The sequence below is a fragment of the Oryctolagus cuniculus genome, chromosome 2, assembly GCF_964237555.1.
Source record: "Oryctolagus cuniculus chromosome 2, mOryCun1.1, whole genome shotgun sequence".
In the NCBI taxonomy this organism is placed as follows: domain Eukaryota; kingdom Metazoa; phylum Chordata; class Mammalia; order Lagomorpha; family Leporidae; genus Oryctolagus; species Oryctolagus cuniculus.
Window position 1 is genome coordinate 180,691,976 of NC_091433.1, and position 20,114 is coordinate 180,712,089.

Below are 20,114 nucleotides of genomic sequence, written 5' to 3' on the forward strand. Positions count from 1 at the left end.
CTAGAAAACTGAAACAAAGTGGCATATCCATCAACTGTATATTACAAAAATGCATCAATTTATTTCCAAGACATAGGGACTCACTACAATATATTTAATATACAACTTTCTCAGTTACTCTTCAAAAACATAGACCCAAGTGCTTTCAAGATTATAGCAAGAATGGAAACTCAGTATCACTATTCCCCTTAATAACTTATGTTCTCTCCTGTTCTAGAACTAATGTTTGCAGCAAGAAAGTAATTTATTGGGGAATTGGATTTTCATATATCAGTGTAAAAGAAATGATGGAATAGAATTCAGTACCAGATGTCTCAGAGACTTCTACTTCTACTTTGTTCTGGGACATGGTCTCTTCATCCCACATTGTCCAGGAGGGAACGGATGACCTCAGTCGTGTAACCCACACAGAAACAAACTCCCTCAATTCACTCTCCTCACACTGGAAGGACACAAATGGAGCAGCATGGAGTGTGGAAACACCAGAGTTCTGCTCCATATTGGTTCATCAGCACAGAAAAATTTTTCATAGAAGACAAACAGACAGAATCCACTATCCTGCCAACTTGCTTGGCTCTGATTTGTGCCTTATTTTAATTATCTCTCCTCTCACATCTTTTTTCTTTAATTGAAGTAACTTTGCTTTTGGGAGTTGTACTATAGGGTTAACTGATTATGAGTTGTTGATAACACATAAACAGGGGAAGCAATAATCAATGCACTGTGCCATGTCCAATAAATATTTACTGTTCGGTATAATCAACTACCTCAATGTAAGTCAAGTGCTCCATGGAAATGGGATTCTTTTATTTCCTTGAACACCTCTAGTCTAGGTGCCCTCGTGAACACTTCTTTTAAGATGAGGTTTTATAAGTTCTGGAAAAATCAAGTAAGTAGAAAGAATTTGATTATGATAGAGCATGTTTTTTGTTTTACTGAATGAATCATGCTATGTGAATTTAAAAATCAGAATCCTGAAAGCTATTTTCTATAGCCTTACATAGTACAAAGTGCTGTTGACAATCCCATTAAAAGATAAACGGTCTCCTAAAGGTGCATTTAAGGAATAATGGTATCTGACCTCAATTTTAAGTGGCAGAGGTAATGTCAACTGTGATTCATTAACAACATATTCAATTTTTTTAAAAAAATAAATAAGGCAAGCACTACTCCAAAGGCAAAGTTTAAAGGCAACATGCATCTAAATGACTAGATTAGTCTAAAATCATGAAGTCATTTATAAAACATGTAGGCCAATAAGCTATTCTCAAACATCATTAACCTCCCACTTTTTATATACTCCTAATAACAGCAATGTGAACTAGAGCGTCATCAAGACAGCCCATATTTGTCTGTATATTACATACCAAATCATATTTTGATCCAAATTGTTATTAAATTACCTATATTAATTATATCATGAGAATGATAAGTTATCACATCCCCATATTTGAAATGTCAAGCAAAATGTTTTTTGTACAAGTAAGCTTACACATAAGGACACAATATTCAACTTAATGATACTACCTCAGCCATGATAAGTACAAGGTATGAAAGTGCTAAAATCCTTACATTACTAACATCCTTATATGTATTCACAGATGACAGAGTATACCATAAAATACAATGGATGATTTGTCAACATTAGACTTAAATCTCTCTGTTAAGTGTAGAGCTAAATCTTTTTTGTAATCTGTAGGTCAAAGACTATAATGGTTAAAGTCAAAACAATATATCAAAGAAAAATTAAAGGAACTAAATTAAGTCAGGATTATTACCAATTCATTCAAGGATTAAAATGCAGAAAATAACATCTTTGCAAAAGCAGAATCAAATCATACTTGTGTCTTATTCCCAGCTCTGTTTTAAGATTCCTCAGCTTACAACCAATCCATTGCAACTGATTTTTATGCAAAGAATATGTCTATTTTTAGATCTTCCCATCAAGCTGCTATGAGACTTCATACTGAGAAAATGATTATTAAAATATCATATAGAGAGATATAGAATTTTTCAAGTATAACTTAAATTTTCAAAATTTGATACAGTTGCTAATGGTAACTAATGTGTTTTTTTTCTGTGTTTACCCTTTTGTCATTTACAGGAAGAAAATGTATGCTTGTACTCATTAGGAAAGTTGGTGGAAACATAATTTTTATGGTCTTTCTCAAGGCTATTTAGTTGGAAAGGGCAAATGTCTTCAGGAGTCTGTGTGTTTGTGTATGCGTATGTATGTGTGTGTGTGTATCAGCTCCTCACAAATGCCACAAAACTGGCTGACTGACAAGACCATATTGTGATCTTTGGAAAAATTGGGCTTTATTCTTGGCAATAAGAGGAAGGCCAGGCTGGAGTTACCCTTCTGGCATAAAAATACCAACAGCAAGGCAAGAACAATCACTGCAGCTTCCGGTGAGCACTGCTTTGACTTCTTAATTGAGGGCTACACACTATCAAGTTGAGCAGTTCTTGTTCCCCCCCACAAAATTTCTGGTTGAGGTTTTAGGCTTAACACTAAAAACACAGATACACAGAAGTTGTACATTCCTGAGAATAGAGGATAGGACATAGATAAGAAAACTGGACATTATGTAGGGGCCAAGAGCACTCATAAACAATGGACATTTGAGACTTTAACAGTAGCTTTGAATCATGGAGTTAAGGATGCCCTGTGTGTTACTGGTGTCTTTATTTTGGTCTTGATATTCCTTACAAGTCCATTGCTCACACAAAAGTCAGAGAAACCGTTTCACAAAACAGAAGTCAGCACATGTCACTCCTCTGCATTGGGAGGGTGCCCCTGCCTGGGACCCTCCTCCCAGAACATCCATATGGTTGGCCATCTCATGCTGCTTGCTCTCTGCTCATATGTCATTGGCTTACCCACTTGAGCACAGTGGAAGCAACTGTCACTGTTTACTCTGCTTTATTTTCCTTAGCACTTTTCAGTACCAGTTGCTTTAATATGCATTTGTTTATTTCCCTGAAAACGAAGGTTTTAACTCCCAGTAAGGATTCCTAATACTCAGAACAGAGGCAAATGAAGAGATAAATGAAGAGGTAGTCAGGCTAGACCATTCTAAAGCCATAAAACTTAATAATCATCCAAATCATTCTTTTTTTTTCCTTTTTTTATTTTTATATATATTTTTTTTTTTTACAGGCAGAGTGGACAGTGAGGGAGAGAGACACAGAGAAAGGTCTTCCTTTGACGTTGGTTCACCCTCCAATGGCCACCGTGGCTGGTGCGCTGTGGTCGGCGCACCGCGCTGATCTGAAGGCAGGAGTCAGGTACTTATCCTGGTCTCCCATGGGGTGCAGGGCCCAAGCACTTGGGCCATCTTCCACTGCACTCCCGGGCCACAGCAGAGAGCTGGCCTGGAAGAGGGGCAACCAGGACAGAATCCGGCGCCCCGACCGGGACTAGAACCCCGTGTGCTGGCGCTGCAAGGCAGAGGATTAGCCTAGTGAGCCACGGCGCCGGCCCCCAAATCAATCTAAAATTCAAATGCATTGATGATTTTTTGGTGTGGGGGATACTTATGGAATGTTTCCAGTTTACTAGATCAGTTCAAACTACTCAGTAAAGAAGTGCTACAAAGTTTTTCTAGCCTCCACCATCTTTTCCATAAGATATTTTTTAAAAGAAGACAAAAATATCATTATGTGCATACTAGAACTATGTCAGAAAATAATTAACTTTGCCACTTGTTTTGGTAATTGCTAGCTGTATTGTTTGTATTTTCTAGTCCTTTCCCATTTATGAAAACCCCCCTTTGTGACAGAAGTAAATTTGCGACTTGTCAATCTCTTCTCCTAGAATATACATGCATTTTAAAAATGATCGCTTACTATAGAAAGGCAGGCTTCCTTCCTTTTCAAATAATGTCTTGCCATAATTAGGTAACAATTTCCTTATATATTTCATTTTATTGGTCTTTTCTCTTATTGTAGCACATGGTCTCATATAGATTCTGTGCTTAAGAAATCTGATGTTCTTATGTCATTGGGAAAAGATTCAGGATTTAGGTGTGAGGCCTGTTAGAAGTTACTGGGAATAGAAGAGGAGTAGGAGGGTTACCCTGAAGAAAGCAAAAGCGAAAAAAAAGCCACCCACCAGTGCACCACAGGTCCATGCAAACTCATGTGAAAGACTGTGACTCTGTAGGTTGAGCAAGATGGTAAATTGCAGAGATCAGGAGTACTTTCTGTTGATTGAAAGTAACACCTCTGAAAGGGGAGGCTGCATACATGAGGATCAGGCTCACCAGGAAAGAAATGCTTTGAAAGGAGCCAGAGGAAACCTCATATAAAGAAAATGCCTTGTGTAGAAGGAAGGGAAACAATTGGAATCAGAAAAGTTGTTAATGAGGATCAGGCTCAAAGATGAGGAAATCCCTTGTTTGGAAGAAATGAGAAGTTCAGGACAGGACTGACTACAGTGAGGTGAGGGACAGTGGGAAGATGATGAGCCTACTACTAGTAGTACTTGGTGTCTAAAATCAGGTGTGGGTCAGACAGTCTAAAAGTCCTGTGCATGGCAAACTCAGCCCCACTTCAGAAGTCAGTATCCATTTGACCTCTGTTCTGGAGAAAACATAGTAAAAATGAAGACTTTGTGAGTCTCAGAATCCTGATCATTCAGCAGTACTCATCCAAGTTTACAAAAAGAAGCAACACACTCAGGAATTTGGAGAAGAATCTAGGTCTGAAAATATGAACTAGATATGAAGATCGGCAAACATAGGGTTGGAGGCTAGGAAAAAAGTCTATTAAAAATAAACAATAAATGAAAATCCCAGTAAAACTATTAAGCAGAGTTGCCCAGAAGAGCTTTCACAGTGATGGCTATGCTGTCCAATATAGAAGCCACTAATATGTGGCTACTGAACACCTGGAGTATAACTCCTGGGGGCTGAGAAATGAATTTTAATTAATTTTCATAGGCTACCAAATGGGACAGTTCATCTATGGAAACTTCAGGCCAGGAGACCCACTGACTGGAGACTCATATAGCAGCCCCAGACCACAGCTGGAGAGGAAGCCGGGCAACACATCTCAGCTTAAGAGTGAGTTTTAATTTGCAGCAATGCATGTGTGTGTATTCATATTATGCTCATTTATATCTGAGTAGATTTGGGAGTTTGAAAGGTACTAAGTACTTAGAGATATCATCGCATGGTCCTTTTGGAGGTGCTAACCTTCAAAAAACTAGATTATGAGCCCCTTGCAGTCAATAACTTTGTTTTTTTGTTTGTTTGTTTGTTTTTGTTTTTTTTTTGTTTTTTTTTTTTTTTGCTATTTATCACTGCTGTATAACCATCACCTAGGTGCTAGGCAATTATTTGACATTTATTTACACATTGAATGATAGGGCTTGGTGTAAGATCCGACATCAATGAATTGGTGGGGATGGACTGTGGAGACTTTCTATCGGTCTATTCAAATTTGGACCATAAAAGCAGGTGCATCAATTTCCCCTTGGGCAAACTTGTTCTTGGTTATTATGGTATTTTATTATGATTACTAGGGAAAAAGAACAACACTACTGTTGTCATTTGCGGCAAGGGAGAGATTTGAAAATCTTGACAAGGTTGGTGCAGGCGGGACTTCGGATTATGCTTTGCTTTTGAAGGAATGATGTGCTTCCTTATCTACTTTACAGAGGTGTTATGAGAATTTATAAATATTTGGTCATTAAATGCTCATCAACATGCCTGTTAAATTCCCCCAGAGTGTGTTGCAGAAGATGTTTGCTGGGATGTTTGGTGGATATAATGCTGTCAGCGAAAAGGCAGTTACTCTCTGTGCAAAGGTCATTTTTACATTTTGTTTTTGTTTATGCTCATTTTCCTTTCTCTGACTATAAAACAGTGGGATACTAATTAAAAAGAGAAAGGTTTTAAAGCAGAAAAGTTTAATAAACATGAATGCAGACTTAAAATTGATTACATATCATTACATGTACTGATATCTATCCATAATCTATATCTTCTTATTCTTATCTCTGCACATACGCACACACAGACTCAGGTAAGTGTTTATCATTTTGTTTTACATTTTCCTGAATGTTCCTGAATGCATAGGTACTAAATAAAAATGCTTAATAGTTTCAAATCTCATTTCCTCACCAATTACAATGATAGCCTTCTATAATGTGACTTTCAGTGAGTACATATCAGTCCCTTGAAGAAACATTCTGTATTTTGCAAATCTCTATTGGTGGAAACTTGAATTGTTATCATTATATATGTTTTGATAGAATAATCATCATTTCACACAAATATTTGCCCCCACATCTTCTTTTAAAAAGGTAGATACAATATTGAAAGTGAAATTCTTGTAGCAAAAGGTAAATCTATAGTAAGGTTTTAGTAAATTAAAAAAAAATTAACTTACAGTAGGGTTATCCAAATTAATACCCCCATTAGGTATTTGGGAAACCATTCATGAATTTTATTCATGTTAATATTGAAACATACTTTAAAAAATCATTTCAATGTGATAAGGGAAAAAGCAATATTGCTTTAATTTGCATCACTGATCACTTGTGAGACTGATCTTTTCAACATATTTTTTAGCCTTTATAAAATGTTCATTTTGAGTAGCCACTTCTATATTGAGACATTTTCCAAATTTATTTTTAAATAATTCTTTACAAGGTGAAAATACACATTGTGGTAATGTCTGCCATTTGCTTTATAAATATGTTTAGTAATTTTGAAGGTATTTTTATTTTTGTAAAGTTTTCTTAAATGTGGAATATATATTAATGAATTATATAACAAAAATAATAAGTTTATGGTACTCTGTATACCTATTTTCTTAATGGCATAACCTGGATTATTAATTGATTCCCCATTGATGGGTGCTGATTTAATAACAAGGTTACTAGATTCACTTTCACCATTTTTATTCAATATAGTGTGAAAATATTATCAAGGGTAATTAGGGAAGAGAAAGAAATAAATGACATGAAAATTAGAAAGGAGGAAATCAAAATATCTGTGTGTACAGATGACATGAATCTATACATGGAAAATCCTAAGATCTCCACCGAAAAGCTGTTAGAACTGATAAACCAATTCAGCAGTCACAGGAAACAAAATTAACATCCATGAATATTAGAATTTTTATATATCAATAATGATCTTGCTGAAAGGAAAATTAAGAAAGGATCCTATTCAATGCCAACATTGTAACACAGCAGATTAAGCTGCTGCTTGTGATGCCAGGATGCCATATCAGAATGCCAGCTGAGTCCCAACTGCTCTGCTCCTGATCCAGCTCCCTGCTAATGCACCTGGGAAGGCAATGGAAAATAGCACAAGTACATTGGCCCTTGTCACTGACTTGGAAGACCAGAATGGATTCCCTGGCTTTTGGCTTCAGCCTGGCCCAGATCTAGCTGTTGCAGTGTTAGTGAACCAGCATACCAACATTTCTCTTGCTCTCATTCCCATTCTTGCTCTCTTGCCTGCCTTTTGAATAAATAAAATGAATCTTTAAAAATAAGAAAAATCCCATTCATAAAGCATTAAATATTTAAGAATAAATTGAACAAGTGAAAAACCTCTACAATGAAAATTATTAAAACACTGATAAAAAAAAAGCATCAAGAACACCAAAAAATTGGAAAGATTTCTTGTTCATGGATTGGAAGAATGAATATCATTAAATTCTCTAGAATTTTTGTTTGTTTCTCCATATGGCGATTGTTTTAGCATTTTACCTTGGACAAGAGAAATAGTAAAACACTTTGATGTTGTTTTGGTTTTTCATTTTGTTTTTGTTTTCAGTTGAAAGCTATCCTTTTTCACATCTAGATTTGTAAGCATTTCTTATTCCAAACAGGAAAATGACATTTTAACCTATAGGCACAATTGAGCTTTCAGTTCAGGTAACTTCTTAGCTATTATACATCTCATTATTTCTCCATTTTCTCTTCTATATACAACTCTTTTCTATACATTGGTTCTCATGCCTCCTGTATGGAATTTCTTCTTTCCAGTCATTTTTACTTTCCTATTTTCCCTTTGAGTGGGGAGCCCTGTAATCTGACCTCAACACAATTCAATTTCCTATAGAGTCTTTTCTAATGACCAATACCCCTCAACTCTACTATTAACCTTCCTTTGGAGCAGAGTATCTCAACAGCTGTACTGGCATTGAGGGTGGATAATTATTTGTTGTGGGAATGGTCCCGTGCATTGTGTAATATTTATCTACTTTCTGAGCCCATCGTAAGTATAGGTAGGAGTTTCACTCCACTTGTGTCAAAAATGTATCCAGACATTGCCAAATATTTCTGGGATGGGGGAGGTTGTAGAAATCCACCCCCCCCAGTTAAGAATCAGTTCTTTATAATTTAAAAGTGTTTTTTCTTTGTAATTTTTAATATTAGCATTTGTAAGATTTTACTATTTTGCCATAATCGCTTCATATATAGAGACTGTGCACATACACATAACTATTTTTTCCTAAAAATAATATTAATAGCACATAGGGCTTATGACTCTGTCATAAAGTGAGGAAAGAATTATGTGTTATTAGCCGGCACCACAGCTCACTTTGCTAATCTTCCGGCTACGGCACCAGTACCCCAGGTTCTAGTCCCAACTGGGGTGCCGGGTTCTATCCTGGTTGCCCCTCTTCCAGTCCAGCTCTCTGCTGTGGCCCAGGAAGGCAGCGGAGGATGGCCCAAGTCCTTGGGCCCTGCACCCGCATGGGAGACCAAGAGGAAGCACCTGGCTCCTGGCTTCGTATCAGCACAATGCCCCAGCCGTAGCGGCCATTTGGGGGATGAACCAATGGAAGGAAGACCTTTCTCTCTGTCTCTCTCTCTCTCACTGACTAACTCTGCCTGTCAAAAAAAAGAAAGAATTATGTATTATTTTTAGATGGTATAATTCAGTAAAAACTTGTTTATAGCTATATATCAAAAAAATATATTGGGAACGAACTTTTATTCTCTCTCCCTCTGTGTGCGTATATATACATATGTATATATACAAATGTAAATATATGCATATTCATATATATACATACAGAGTGATAAATTAACTGTTTTGTGATAAACTTCTACATATGTGAGAAAACATGGGGTATTTGTCTTTCTGTATTTGCTTTATTTCACTTAGATTATGATCCCCAGTTCCATCCATTTTGTTGCGAATGTTAAGATTTCATTCTTTTCATTGCTGAGTAATATTCCTTCATGTGCATGTACCTTGCACATGATAGTTGATAGACATCTAGGTTGAATTCACATCTTCGTTATTGTAAATTGGGCTTCAATGTAAATATGAGAGTGCAAGTAGTTGTTTCATATGCTGACTTATTTCCTTTGGATATATTCCCAGAAGTGGGATAGCTGGGTCACAAGAGAGGTTACTTTGTAGTTCTTTGTGGAATCTGCATACCATTTTAGATACTTATTTTCGTTCTCATGAGCATGGCTTTAGGGTACCCTGTTTTCAGCACCTCACCACCATTTGTTTGATTTTGTTTGTTTCTCACTGTGGGGTGATAGCCATGATAACTGCACTGAGATGGCTAGTGATCCTGAACATTTTTTCATGTTTCTTTTTGGTCATTTATACATTTGTATCTCTCTCTCTTTCTCTCTCTCTACCAATTTAATATCTACTCATATCATTTTTCCCACTTCTTAACTGGATTGTTTTTGTTCTTGTTGATTTTCTCAAACTCCTTTTATATTCTGGGTACATTATTCCATAAAATGATTTCTTAAGGCTCAGAAAATAGTCACCATGTAGTGGAGGGGAGTGAAATAGTCACCATGAGGTGAAGCTGAAGGGGATGAGGAGGAGTGGCACTTAGTTTGTCATGGAAATAGTTTTCTCTGATCTGAAGCAAGGTCTATGCAGTGTAACAGCTGAAAGGCTTGGTTACCTTTTTTTCTTGAAACACTGCATGTTTTATAGTTCATGTGGCAGCCCAAATATAAAGCACAATATTTTTCAAAGTAGACAATCAAGTCAATAATAGTAAATACAGTTTTTATGATTTGGCATTGGTATTTTTGTCCCTAAGTTTTAATGGCTTATATATTTCATAGACTAGTTTTGTTGGTATTTTTATGAGAATTTCAACGAGACATTGATCACTAGTATCACATGAGTTGAAATTTTAATCTGTGACTCTCAAAGAATTTTTTTTTAAATAACTAAATATCTGGGGCTGGTGCTGTGGCTTAGTAGGTAAAGCCTCTGCCTGCAGCACTGGCATCCCATATGGTCACCAGTTTAAGTCCTGGCTGCTCCGTTTCTGATCCAGCTCCCTGTTAGTGGCCTGAAAAAGCAGTCAGTGATGGCCTAGTGCTTGGGTCCCTGCATCCCCAAGGGAGACCTTGAAGAAGCTCCTGGTTCCTGGCTTCAGATCAATCCAGCTCCAGCTGTTGTGGCCATTTGGGGAGTGAACCAGCAGATGGAAAATCTCTCTTTCTCTTCCTTTCTGTAACTCTGACTTTCAAATGCATAGATAAATCTTTTTAAAAAATAACTAGAGATCTGTTATTGACAATTTTTTAAAAAATTAACTTTTTTAAAATAGATTTATTTTTTGAGAGGCAGAGTTACAGACAGAGAGACAGAGAGAGAGAGGTCTTCCATCTACTGGTTTACTCACCACATAGCCCACAATAGCCAGAGCTAGGCTGATCCAAAGCCAGGAGTCAGGAGCTTCTTCCAGGTCTCCCATGTTGGTTCAGGGGCCCAATAACTTGAGCCATCTTCCACTGCTTTCACAGGCCATTCGCAGGGAGCTAGATCAGAAGTAGAGAAGCCAGGACTCTAACCAGTACACATATGGGATGCTGGTTCCATAGGCAGAGGCTTAACCTACTATGCCACAGTGCCAGCCCCCAAAATTAACATTTTGGAGCATGATTTGAAAATATTAGAGATCCAAGAACTAAGCATTTATTCTAATTTCTAAAATTTCTTTACAAATGTTCTATTTTAATGAAATATTGAATGGTTTTTAAAGGAACCCTAACACAAGGCAGGAATACTTCCTCTAAATCTGGTTGGAAAATTCTGGTATCTAGGACAAATGCAGTTGTAGTCATAGGGCAGCCTCTAGATCCTACTTTGGCTCAAGGGTTGTGCATACACATAGGAAACCTAATGAAGGTTTCCAAGTTCTCATCCTCTTATTTTTAACAAGATATTCAATTTGTAAAAATAATTCTTCAACTTTGTATCTATATGTTAGAGTTACATTTTTCTAAAGAATAAAATTTTCACAGAATAGCCCTAATGGAAGTTACGTGAGCTATAATGGAATGAAAGATCGGTTGAATCCCAATCATGGAAACCATCTTTTCCTACTGTGGCATGATGTTAAATCCAGGGCATAACTCTGCAGTTGAGCAGTATAACAAGACAGCACATCAGGAAATCTCAGGGAGCACTAGTCACCTTGTACCAGAAATGGTGTTCAATCCCATTTAGTCGCCAGAGCATCCGATGCACATTCCCTTTTCTTCATGACTAGGGAACTCCTAGGTGTGCTGGCATCATGTCCCACCAGCCTACGGATTATAATTAATCCAAGTAAGTTTTGAATGGTGATTTAGCCTATTTCTAGCTTTAAAAGGAAACCTAAGGCAATGTGAGAGTACTTTTCACAAATCTTGTAATAAAATTCCCATGCCAAAGACTATTGCCATATGTTATCCCAGTCCTTTTACCCTAACAAAGAAGTCACTTAGAATCTTTTCTAGCAAAAAGTTTATTGCCTGACATTGATTGCAGAGGACAAACTGTGCTATAATTTGATCTTAGTTTGTGCCCCTCCCCCAGGTCTCTGAAAACTTGGTCCCCAAAGTCTTTTGGTTAATGGATTAATGTTAATGGAGAGTGGGCAGGAGTCTTGATCCAATTGTGGTATTCGAAGGTAGGCCTGAGAAGCAGCCTGCAGTTCCAGCATACTATATGAGCACCAGTTCGAAAACTGGCTGCCCCACTCCTGATCCAGCTCCTCATAAATGTGCCTGAGAAAGCAGCAGAAGATGGCCCAAGTCCTTAGGCCCCTGCACCCATGTGGCAGACTCAGATGACACTCCTGGCTCCTGGCTTCAGCCTGGCACAGCCCTAGCCTTTGCAGCCATTTGGGGAGTGAACCAGTGAATAGAAGATCTTTCTCTGCCTCTCCCTCTCTCTCTGTTACTCTACATTTCAGATAGATGGATAGATCAATCGATAGATAGATAGAAAGATAGATAGACATAATAGATCAATCGATCTTTAAAAAAAAAAAAAGGAAGGTAGACCTAATGGGAGTTACTTAGGGGCTTGCTCTGGAAGGGTCATTCTCTATACAAGCCAAGGTGGAACCAACTAGTTTGCTTGCAGGATCACCATATGGTCCTCTGTACTCGCTGTGCCCCCCATCACCCTCATCGGACACCAGACCAGTGGAAGTAGCTGATTTTGCACTGTGATCTCCAAAACTGTGAGCCAAAATAAAACTTCCTTCATAAATGGCTTCTCTTAGGTATTTGCCATGGTAATGAAGAGCTGACTGACATAGACTCTGAAGAATACAGCTCCTAGCCCTTACCCCTCTCCTTCCTTCCCATGAAGTTTGGTGCTGGCACATAGACCTTGTGTATTTGAGGCAAAAATCACGAGTATGAGAGCCAGCTATGAAGACAATGGGGGTGAAGAATGGTAGAAGCCTCTTATTCCAGAGTAGCAGACCCTGGGTTAAGTCTTGTCAGTCAGATTTATAACAGCCATTGTAAAGCAAGTCCCCATGATTTAATTTCAAAGATTTCTTCTCTTATGTCTTGCTTTTTATCTTTAGAATGTGAGAGGCAGAGAAAGAGAGGGAGCGAATCAGAGGGAGAGAACGCCCATCTACCAGTTCACCCCGAAAGGTCTGCAAGGGCTGGAACTTGGTTGGGCTGAAGTCCAGAAGCAGATATGCCATCCCAGTCCCCCACATGGCAGGTATAAGGATTCAACTACTGGAGCCATTGTTACTTCCTCCCAAGGTCTGCAAGTGAGGTCCTGGAACCAGGAGTTGAACCCAGGCAATTCAATGTGGGATGCAGGCACCTTCACCCCTAGAGAAAACACTTGCCTTGTGTATTTTATTTTTGAACTTTGAAAATGACTTATACCTACAACAATGGAGTATTAAGAAGGGACATAAAAGATACGAGGAAAGTGCTATGTGTTTTGTAAAATAAAAGAAATATCCAAGTAAACTTTAACTGTTCTATGAGGAAAGCTCCTGCTGCCTCACTCTTAATCAGCCCCATAATACTTGACTCTCATTATTTGTAACAGTTGTGTTCTATACAGTTCCCAAAGAAAACTGAACTAGTTGATACTGAAACAGTGCTGCTAGAGATTAAAATCTTTAATTCTAAATAAACCTCATCTCAGTAGATTCTAATTTCTTTATTTACAAAAGAGTAAATAATGTTCAGAAATTGTGAGTTGCCTGAAGTTTTCCACTAACAGGCTTGAGGATTGGATGCAAATCCTACTCAGTTGTCCTTGATCCTGAGCTCTTTTCACAGCACTGCCCTTACTACACCTCCTGCATCCTTTGGTCACTCTGTATGAGAGCTGAAACAAGGAGGCACAATGATCCCCTGATGGACTTAGATTGGGAACAGGGAAGGTGATTGGGAATTATATTTTTTTTGCTGGTCTGCACCTATCTGTGAATATCTGTACTCCATGAATATTGATTCTGCAGTTACAAGTAAATTTTAGTGAGTAGGGTAACTGCAAATACAGAAAGTGGAATAATGAGAACCTACTGTAATTGCATCTGTATTCTTTACTCAGTAAAATGCATCTTGTTTTTCCCATTTAAATATCTTTGCTGACAGCTTTTTATATCACAGTATAAGCTGACTTCCAACCTCTGCTTCTCTTCCTGAATAATTTCTTGCATTTTCTTTTTGTCTATGTGCCTGAATATATGAACACAGGTGGTGGAACACATGCATATATGGGCAGATATGTAGTAGCCATACTATTTTATTTTCTCCAATGCATAAATATGAAAATCAATTATTCACTCACCTATTACACAAAGCAGTGAGCACGTGGAAGAGTCAATGTTCTCCCAACTAAAATGTAGTAAAAATAAGTCAGTGTAATATTGCCTAGAGCTGAGGGATTCTGTGAATAGTCACTGTAAATGGGCCAAGGTTTCTTTTTAAGGTGATAGAAATATTCTAAAATTAGATTGAAATGCGAGTTTCACTAGTCTGCAGACACACTAAAAATATTTCATTGTTCACTTTAAATGGATGGGTTTTATGCTATGTAAACCATGCCTTAATAAGCCTGTTAATAACAATAAAGTGATTTATCAGCTACACATGCACAGGCCTGCAGAACAAGGGAGGATGGATCTTCATTGGTCAGAAATTTACACTCACTGAGGGCTTTCCACGTACAATTTGCCATGTCTTGTGTGGCTTTATTATTCACCTGTCACAAGAAAGCAACAGAACTCTACATGCTGGCTTGAGCTGGAAATGTCTATTAACTTGTCAGCAAATGAAAAGGGTGTGGGGTTTTCATCTCTGCAGATGAATTGGAACAGGTGCAGCATGTCTCCAAGATTGCTAATTAAAACTACTCAGAACTTATATTTATGTTATATGAAAAAGAGTTTTACATGTGTTTGAAAACTATATGGAAATATAGCTTTTAAAAATTAGACATACAGTCAAGCTTCATTTCTGCTTTCTATCATATGAATGAAACCCTTGCTAGGGCATTTCTCACTCTTGGATTAATATACTGGGGTGTTTTATATTCTACATATTCATATAGCAAATGAAAGCTATATTCATTACCAAGAGGATCTGATTTAGTTTGGACATGAATATTTGCTTGCTATTTGTGCCATTTGTATTCAACTCCATGGAATCACACGCACACACACACGATTTATTTATTCATTTGAAGGGCAGAGTTACACACACACACACACTCACAGAGAGAGAGAGAGAAAGAGAGGAGAGGAGAGGGATCTTCCATCAGCTGGTTCATTCTTCAAATGGCCACAGTAGCCAGGGATGGGTCAGGTTGTTGCCAAGAGCAGGAGCTTCTTTCAGGGCTCTCACTCAGGTGAGTGGCAGGGGCCAAAGTATTTGCCCATCTTCTGCTGCTTTCCCAGGTATGTTAGCAAGGAACTGGCTTGTAAGTACAGCAGCTAGGACTCTAACAGGAGCCCATATTCGATGCTGGCACTGCAGGCAGTAGTTTAACCCGTTACACCACAGCACTGATCCTGACACTAGTATGTTTTAACAAATAATTTTTGGGGTATCTAAGGCTCTTGTCCTTCCAAATTCTGAATCTTTCTTTCTTTCTTTTTTTTTTCTTTTGACAGGCAGAGAGGACAGTGAGAGAGAGACGGAGAGAAAGGTCTTCCTTTTCCATTGGTTCACCCTCCAATGGCCGCTGCAGCCAGCATGCTGCGGCCGGCCCACCACGCTGATCTGAAGCCAGGAGCCAGGTGCTTCCTCTTGGTCTCCCATGTGGGTGCAGGGCTCAGGGACTTGGGCCATCCTCCACTGCACTCCCTGGCCACAGCAGAGAGCTGGACTGGAAGAAGGGCAACCGGGACAGAATCCGGCGCCCCGACCGGGACTGGAACCCAGTGTGCCGGTGCCACAGGCAGAGGATTAGCCTAGTGAGCCATGGCACTGGCTGAATCTTATTTCTTTATCACTCAAGCAAAGGGAAATAAAGTGCATGGAAAGGAAAATGAATAGCTAGATGGGTCTGCAGTAAACATTCTTGAAAATAGTCTGAATCTAAGTGTAGGAAAACCTGTATTTGAAGATCTTATGAAATTTTAAACAAGTCGCTAAGTATATCTGTCCCTTAGATACTTAATCTCTTAAGGCATAGCGCAAATGTCACTCCTTCACAAGGCTTCCCAAGGCCTCTTTAGCTGGAATCAATATCTTCTTCTATTCTCCCCAGAACTGCATACCACTAGTGTTTGGTATAGTACATAGCAGAATGCACATGGAAGTTGGCAAGGTGTGAGAAAATGTGCTATCATGATGTGATGAGAGTGTAGATCCACAAGTCAGAGTCAGAATATCTGGAGTGAAATCCCAGTCTTACTGCCTGTTAGTTGTGTAACCTTGAAAAAAATCCTTTACATTTCTTGTCCAGAAAATTGGAATGATAATGCTACCTGCTTTGCTCGGTTTTGCTGTGAAGGTTAAGAGGGAGGAATAAAGTGAAACGCTTTGAGTATGGTCTGGGAGGACCTAACTGCTCCATAAATGGTGGTTATTGATGTTATTTATCAGGGAGGCAGTGTGACATAGTAAAAAGAATTCAAAAAGTGAAATTTGATTGAGTTTTAATTCTACTAGTTACTGGACCTGTGATCTGTTAAAATTAGTTAACTATTTGAACCTCAATCCCTTCATTTATAATTTACCTGGCTCAAATAGAGGTGATGGGGTCAAATACATTTGAGTGTGTGAACATGTTTTATAAGTGATAAGGCACTGCTTAAATATTAGACATTAGTTGGAAGAAGCTGGGTTTTAAAAAGATAATATATAATTTGCAGTCAGTTAGACCTGGAGATGAATTCTGACCCTGTGAAGCACTAACTTTGTGGCCTTAGTAAATTACTTGTCTGAGTGCATGAGTTTCCTTGCTTATTAATAACATCTTATCTTAGCATTTATACAAGGAAACTCATGCACTCAGATCACCATCAAGTGCACAACAATAATCAAATTGCACAATTTCATTGCTTATCACAGTTTGTTATTTATACATATTTATACATATTTACACATATCTGTCTCTGATCTCTTAGACTCAAAAAATGCACACTGCTTTGGTTTGCACTTTCCAAAGCTCCTTGGATACAGAGGGAGATGTCAGCTCGTCTTGAATTGCTGGATGAGCACCAGGGCTGTAGCTCCCCTTCAAGGTCTTAGACAGGAAACTGATAGGTTCTAGGATCTGTTTCCTTATTTATACTTGAGGATTCATACAGGAGTAAAATGAATCAACAAATGCAAAACTATTCATATGATTTTCAAGTCCTTTAACATAAAGACACTTTATTGTGCAACAGCCATTTCTAGATCACTCCTACCTATTCTCTGATTGTCCTGTACTTTTCATCAGACTGGCTACCAACTGGAGCTGTATATGACACCATAAATGAAATTCTCTGGCATTATCTAAGTAATGGAAGGAATAAGAAATAAGAAATCTGCCTCACTCTATAGTAGGTCATTTTTGTTTACTTTTAATAATTTTTATTTATATAAATGGAGCAAATTCATGTGTTTTAAGAGCATAATGGTACTCCCCTCCCCACCCTCCCCTCACTCACATACTCACACCTACCCTTTACCTTCTCACTTAGCCATTCCCCCTTTTCTCTGCCTTCTTTTCTTAGCTTTCTTTTAATATTTTCAATGACATACTTAGACTGGTTTATTTTACGAAGCATGATCGTCTCCAATTTCATCCATTTTGTTGTGAAACACAGGATTTTCTTCTCTTCTATGGCCGAGTAGCATTCCATAATGTATATACACCACCATTTCTTTGCCAGTCATCAGTTGATGGACATATGGGTTGATTACATATCTTAGCTCTTGTGAGTTGAGCTACTATAAACATAGGGGTTCAGATAACTCTTTCAAATGCTTATTTATTTCATTTGGGTAACTTCCCAGAAATGGAATGGCTGGGTCATACAGTAGATCTATTTTCAGATTTCTGAAGAATCTCCATACCATTGTCCATAATGGTTGAATGAGTTTATATTCTCACCAACAGAGCATTAGGATGAATTTTTCCCTACTTCCTCACCGGATTTTGTGACATTTTGATTTTTGGATCATAGCTACTCTAACTGGAGTGAGGTGAAACCTCATTGTGATTTTCATTTGCATTTCTCTGATGACTAGTGAACCTGAGACATCTTTTTATGTGTCTGTTGGCTGTTTGTATTTCATCCTATGAAAAAATTCCTGTTCATATCCTTAGCCCATTTCTTAACTAGAATGTTTGTTTTCTTGTTGTTGAGCTTCTTGGGCTCTTATATTTTCTGGATATTAATTCTTTATCAGATGTATAGTCTGCAAATATTTTCTCCCATTCCCTTGGTTGCCTCTTCACTTTGTTGCATGTTTCCTTTTATGTGCAGAATCTTCTCAGCTTGATGTAATCCCATTTGTCCATTTTTGCCTATGCTGCTAATATTTGCCTGTGTCAATATCTCACAGTGTTTACCCTCCCTATGTTTTCCTCCAGTAATTTGATGATTTAAGGTCTTAGATTTAGATCCCTGATCCATGTGAGCTTATTTTTATATATGCTGTAAGGTAGGGGTCTTGTTTCATACTTCTGCAAAAGAAACCAAAAAAGAAAAAAACAGAGATCCAACTGTCCCAACACCATTTGTTGTAGATACTGTCCTTTTGTCCAGGAGGTGATTTTAGCTTGTTTGTCAAAGATTGGTTGGTTGTTGATGCATAGATTGTTTTCTACAGTCTCCAGTCTGTTCTGTTGGTCTATATGTCTATTCTTGTGCTAGTACTAAGCTGTTTTGATTATAAATACCCCATAATATGTCTTGAAATCAGATATTGTGATGTTTCTGGCATTATTTTATTGTTTAGGATTGCTTTAGCTATTTGGGGGTCTCCTGTGATTCCACATAAATTCTAGGGCTAGTTTTTTTCCAGATCTGAGATGAATTTCTTTGGTTATTTTGATTGGGGTTACATTGAATCTATAAATTGCTTTCCATAGTATGGATATTTTGGATTCAATTCTTCCAATCCATGAATATGGAAGATTTTTCTATTGTTTTAGTGTCTTATTCTATTTCTTTATTTTTTATTTAATTTTCATTGTACATGTATTCCACATCCTTGTTTAAATTTATTCCAAGGTATTTAAAAATTGTTGCAGGTATTGTGAATGGCACTGATCTTACAAGCTTTTTCTTATCATGGCATTGTTTGTGTATTGACTTTATATGCTGCAACTTTGCCAAACTCTCTTATGAGTTCCAACAGTCTCTTTGTGGCATTTTTTGTTTTTCCTATGTATGTATAGTATCATATAATCTGTAATAGGGATAATTTTATTTCCTCCTTTCCCATTTGCATTCTCTTGATTTCTTTTTCTTGTCTAATGGCTATGGCAAAACATCCAGAACTATACTGAACAGTAAATGTGAGAGTTTAGTTTTGGATCTTAATGGAAATTCTTCCAGGTTTTCCATATCCAGTATGAACCTGGCTATGGGTTTTGCATGGTAAGTCATCTTGAAGAAAGATGTGCAGCTGTTGCTGAGCTGACTTGCTCCAGTGTAACCACTAGCCTTCAGCTTCTGAGAATCTAAAGTTTCAGATGATCACGTCTACTCCTTAGCCCCAGCAGTTGAGCTGCAGTGAAGGATAGAAGGCCAGGCCTTGGCTGAGATGGTTCTTGGCTTCCTAAATAGAGTCTGTCCTTTGCTTGTCTGTATTTAGCAAGCCTAGGAAACGGGGCAAAAAGTGGAAATGGAGATCATGATTCTGGGAATTTGATATTCAAAGAAGGAAAAAGAAAAAAGATGCGAATCACATGTCAATCAGAAACATTTCTAGTTTCTCTACATAATTGTCATGACAACAGGCAGCAATTGAGAAGTCTTGACTGACAGTGAATATTCCTAGGCCCAACACAAAGTAACCACTGGTGGCCTCCTACAGGTAGCTCTACAAAATCAGAGATCACTTCTGTCTGCCTTTTTGACAGCTGTACCAGGATTATTTATTCTTCTAAAACTTTTTTCGGTGCCAGATCTGCCATGTATCCCCAGCCCATAATGCTCAGCTAAAATGGAAATCAAATAGAAGACATTAAAAGCAACAGCAAATATTTAATGGCCATGTCTTTTGTGGCAATGCCCTGATCCCAGCCAATCTGATCACTGGCTGATGTTAATAGATCTAAGCAAGAGAATGAGAGTCAAAAAGTAAGACAATTAAAAAGAAAAGATAAACTGCTACACTTACAGTATCATGCAAGAATAACGCAATCAATTCAACCTCAACCAGC

At 37.9% G+C, this 20,114-nt stretch overlaps 1 long non-coding RNA gene across 3 annotated transcripts in view; it reads left to right on the forward strand.

The window, feature by feature from the left end:
- LOC127489385 (uncharacterized) overlaps window positions 1-20,114 on the forward strand; it is a 133,513-nt gene that overhangs the window by 104,750 nt on the left and 8,649 nt on the right. For 2 of the 3 annotated variants that reach the window (XR_007917330.2, XR_011386942.1), the window contains 2 exons: window positions 2,105-2,412; window positions 4,947-5,069. This is a non-coding gene — a long non-coding RNA (uncharacterized lncRNA). Of the gene's footprint in view, window positions 1-2,104; window positions 2,413-4,946; window positions 5,070-15,396; window positions 16,699-20,114 lie in introns of those variants that run through there. The other variant, XR_011386943.1, reaches the window with a different exon arrangement.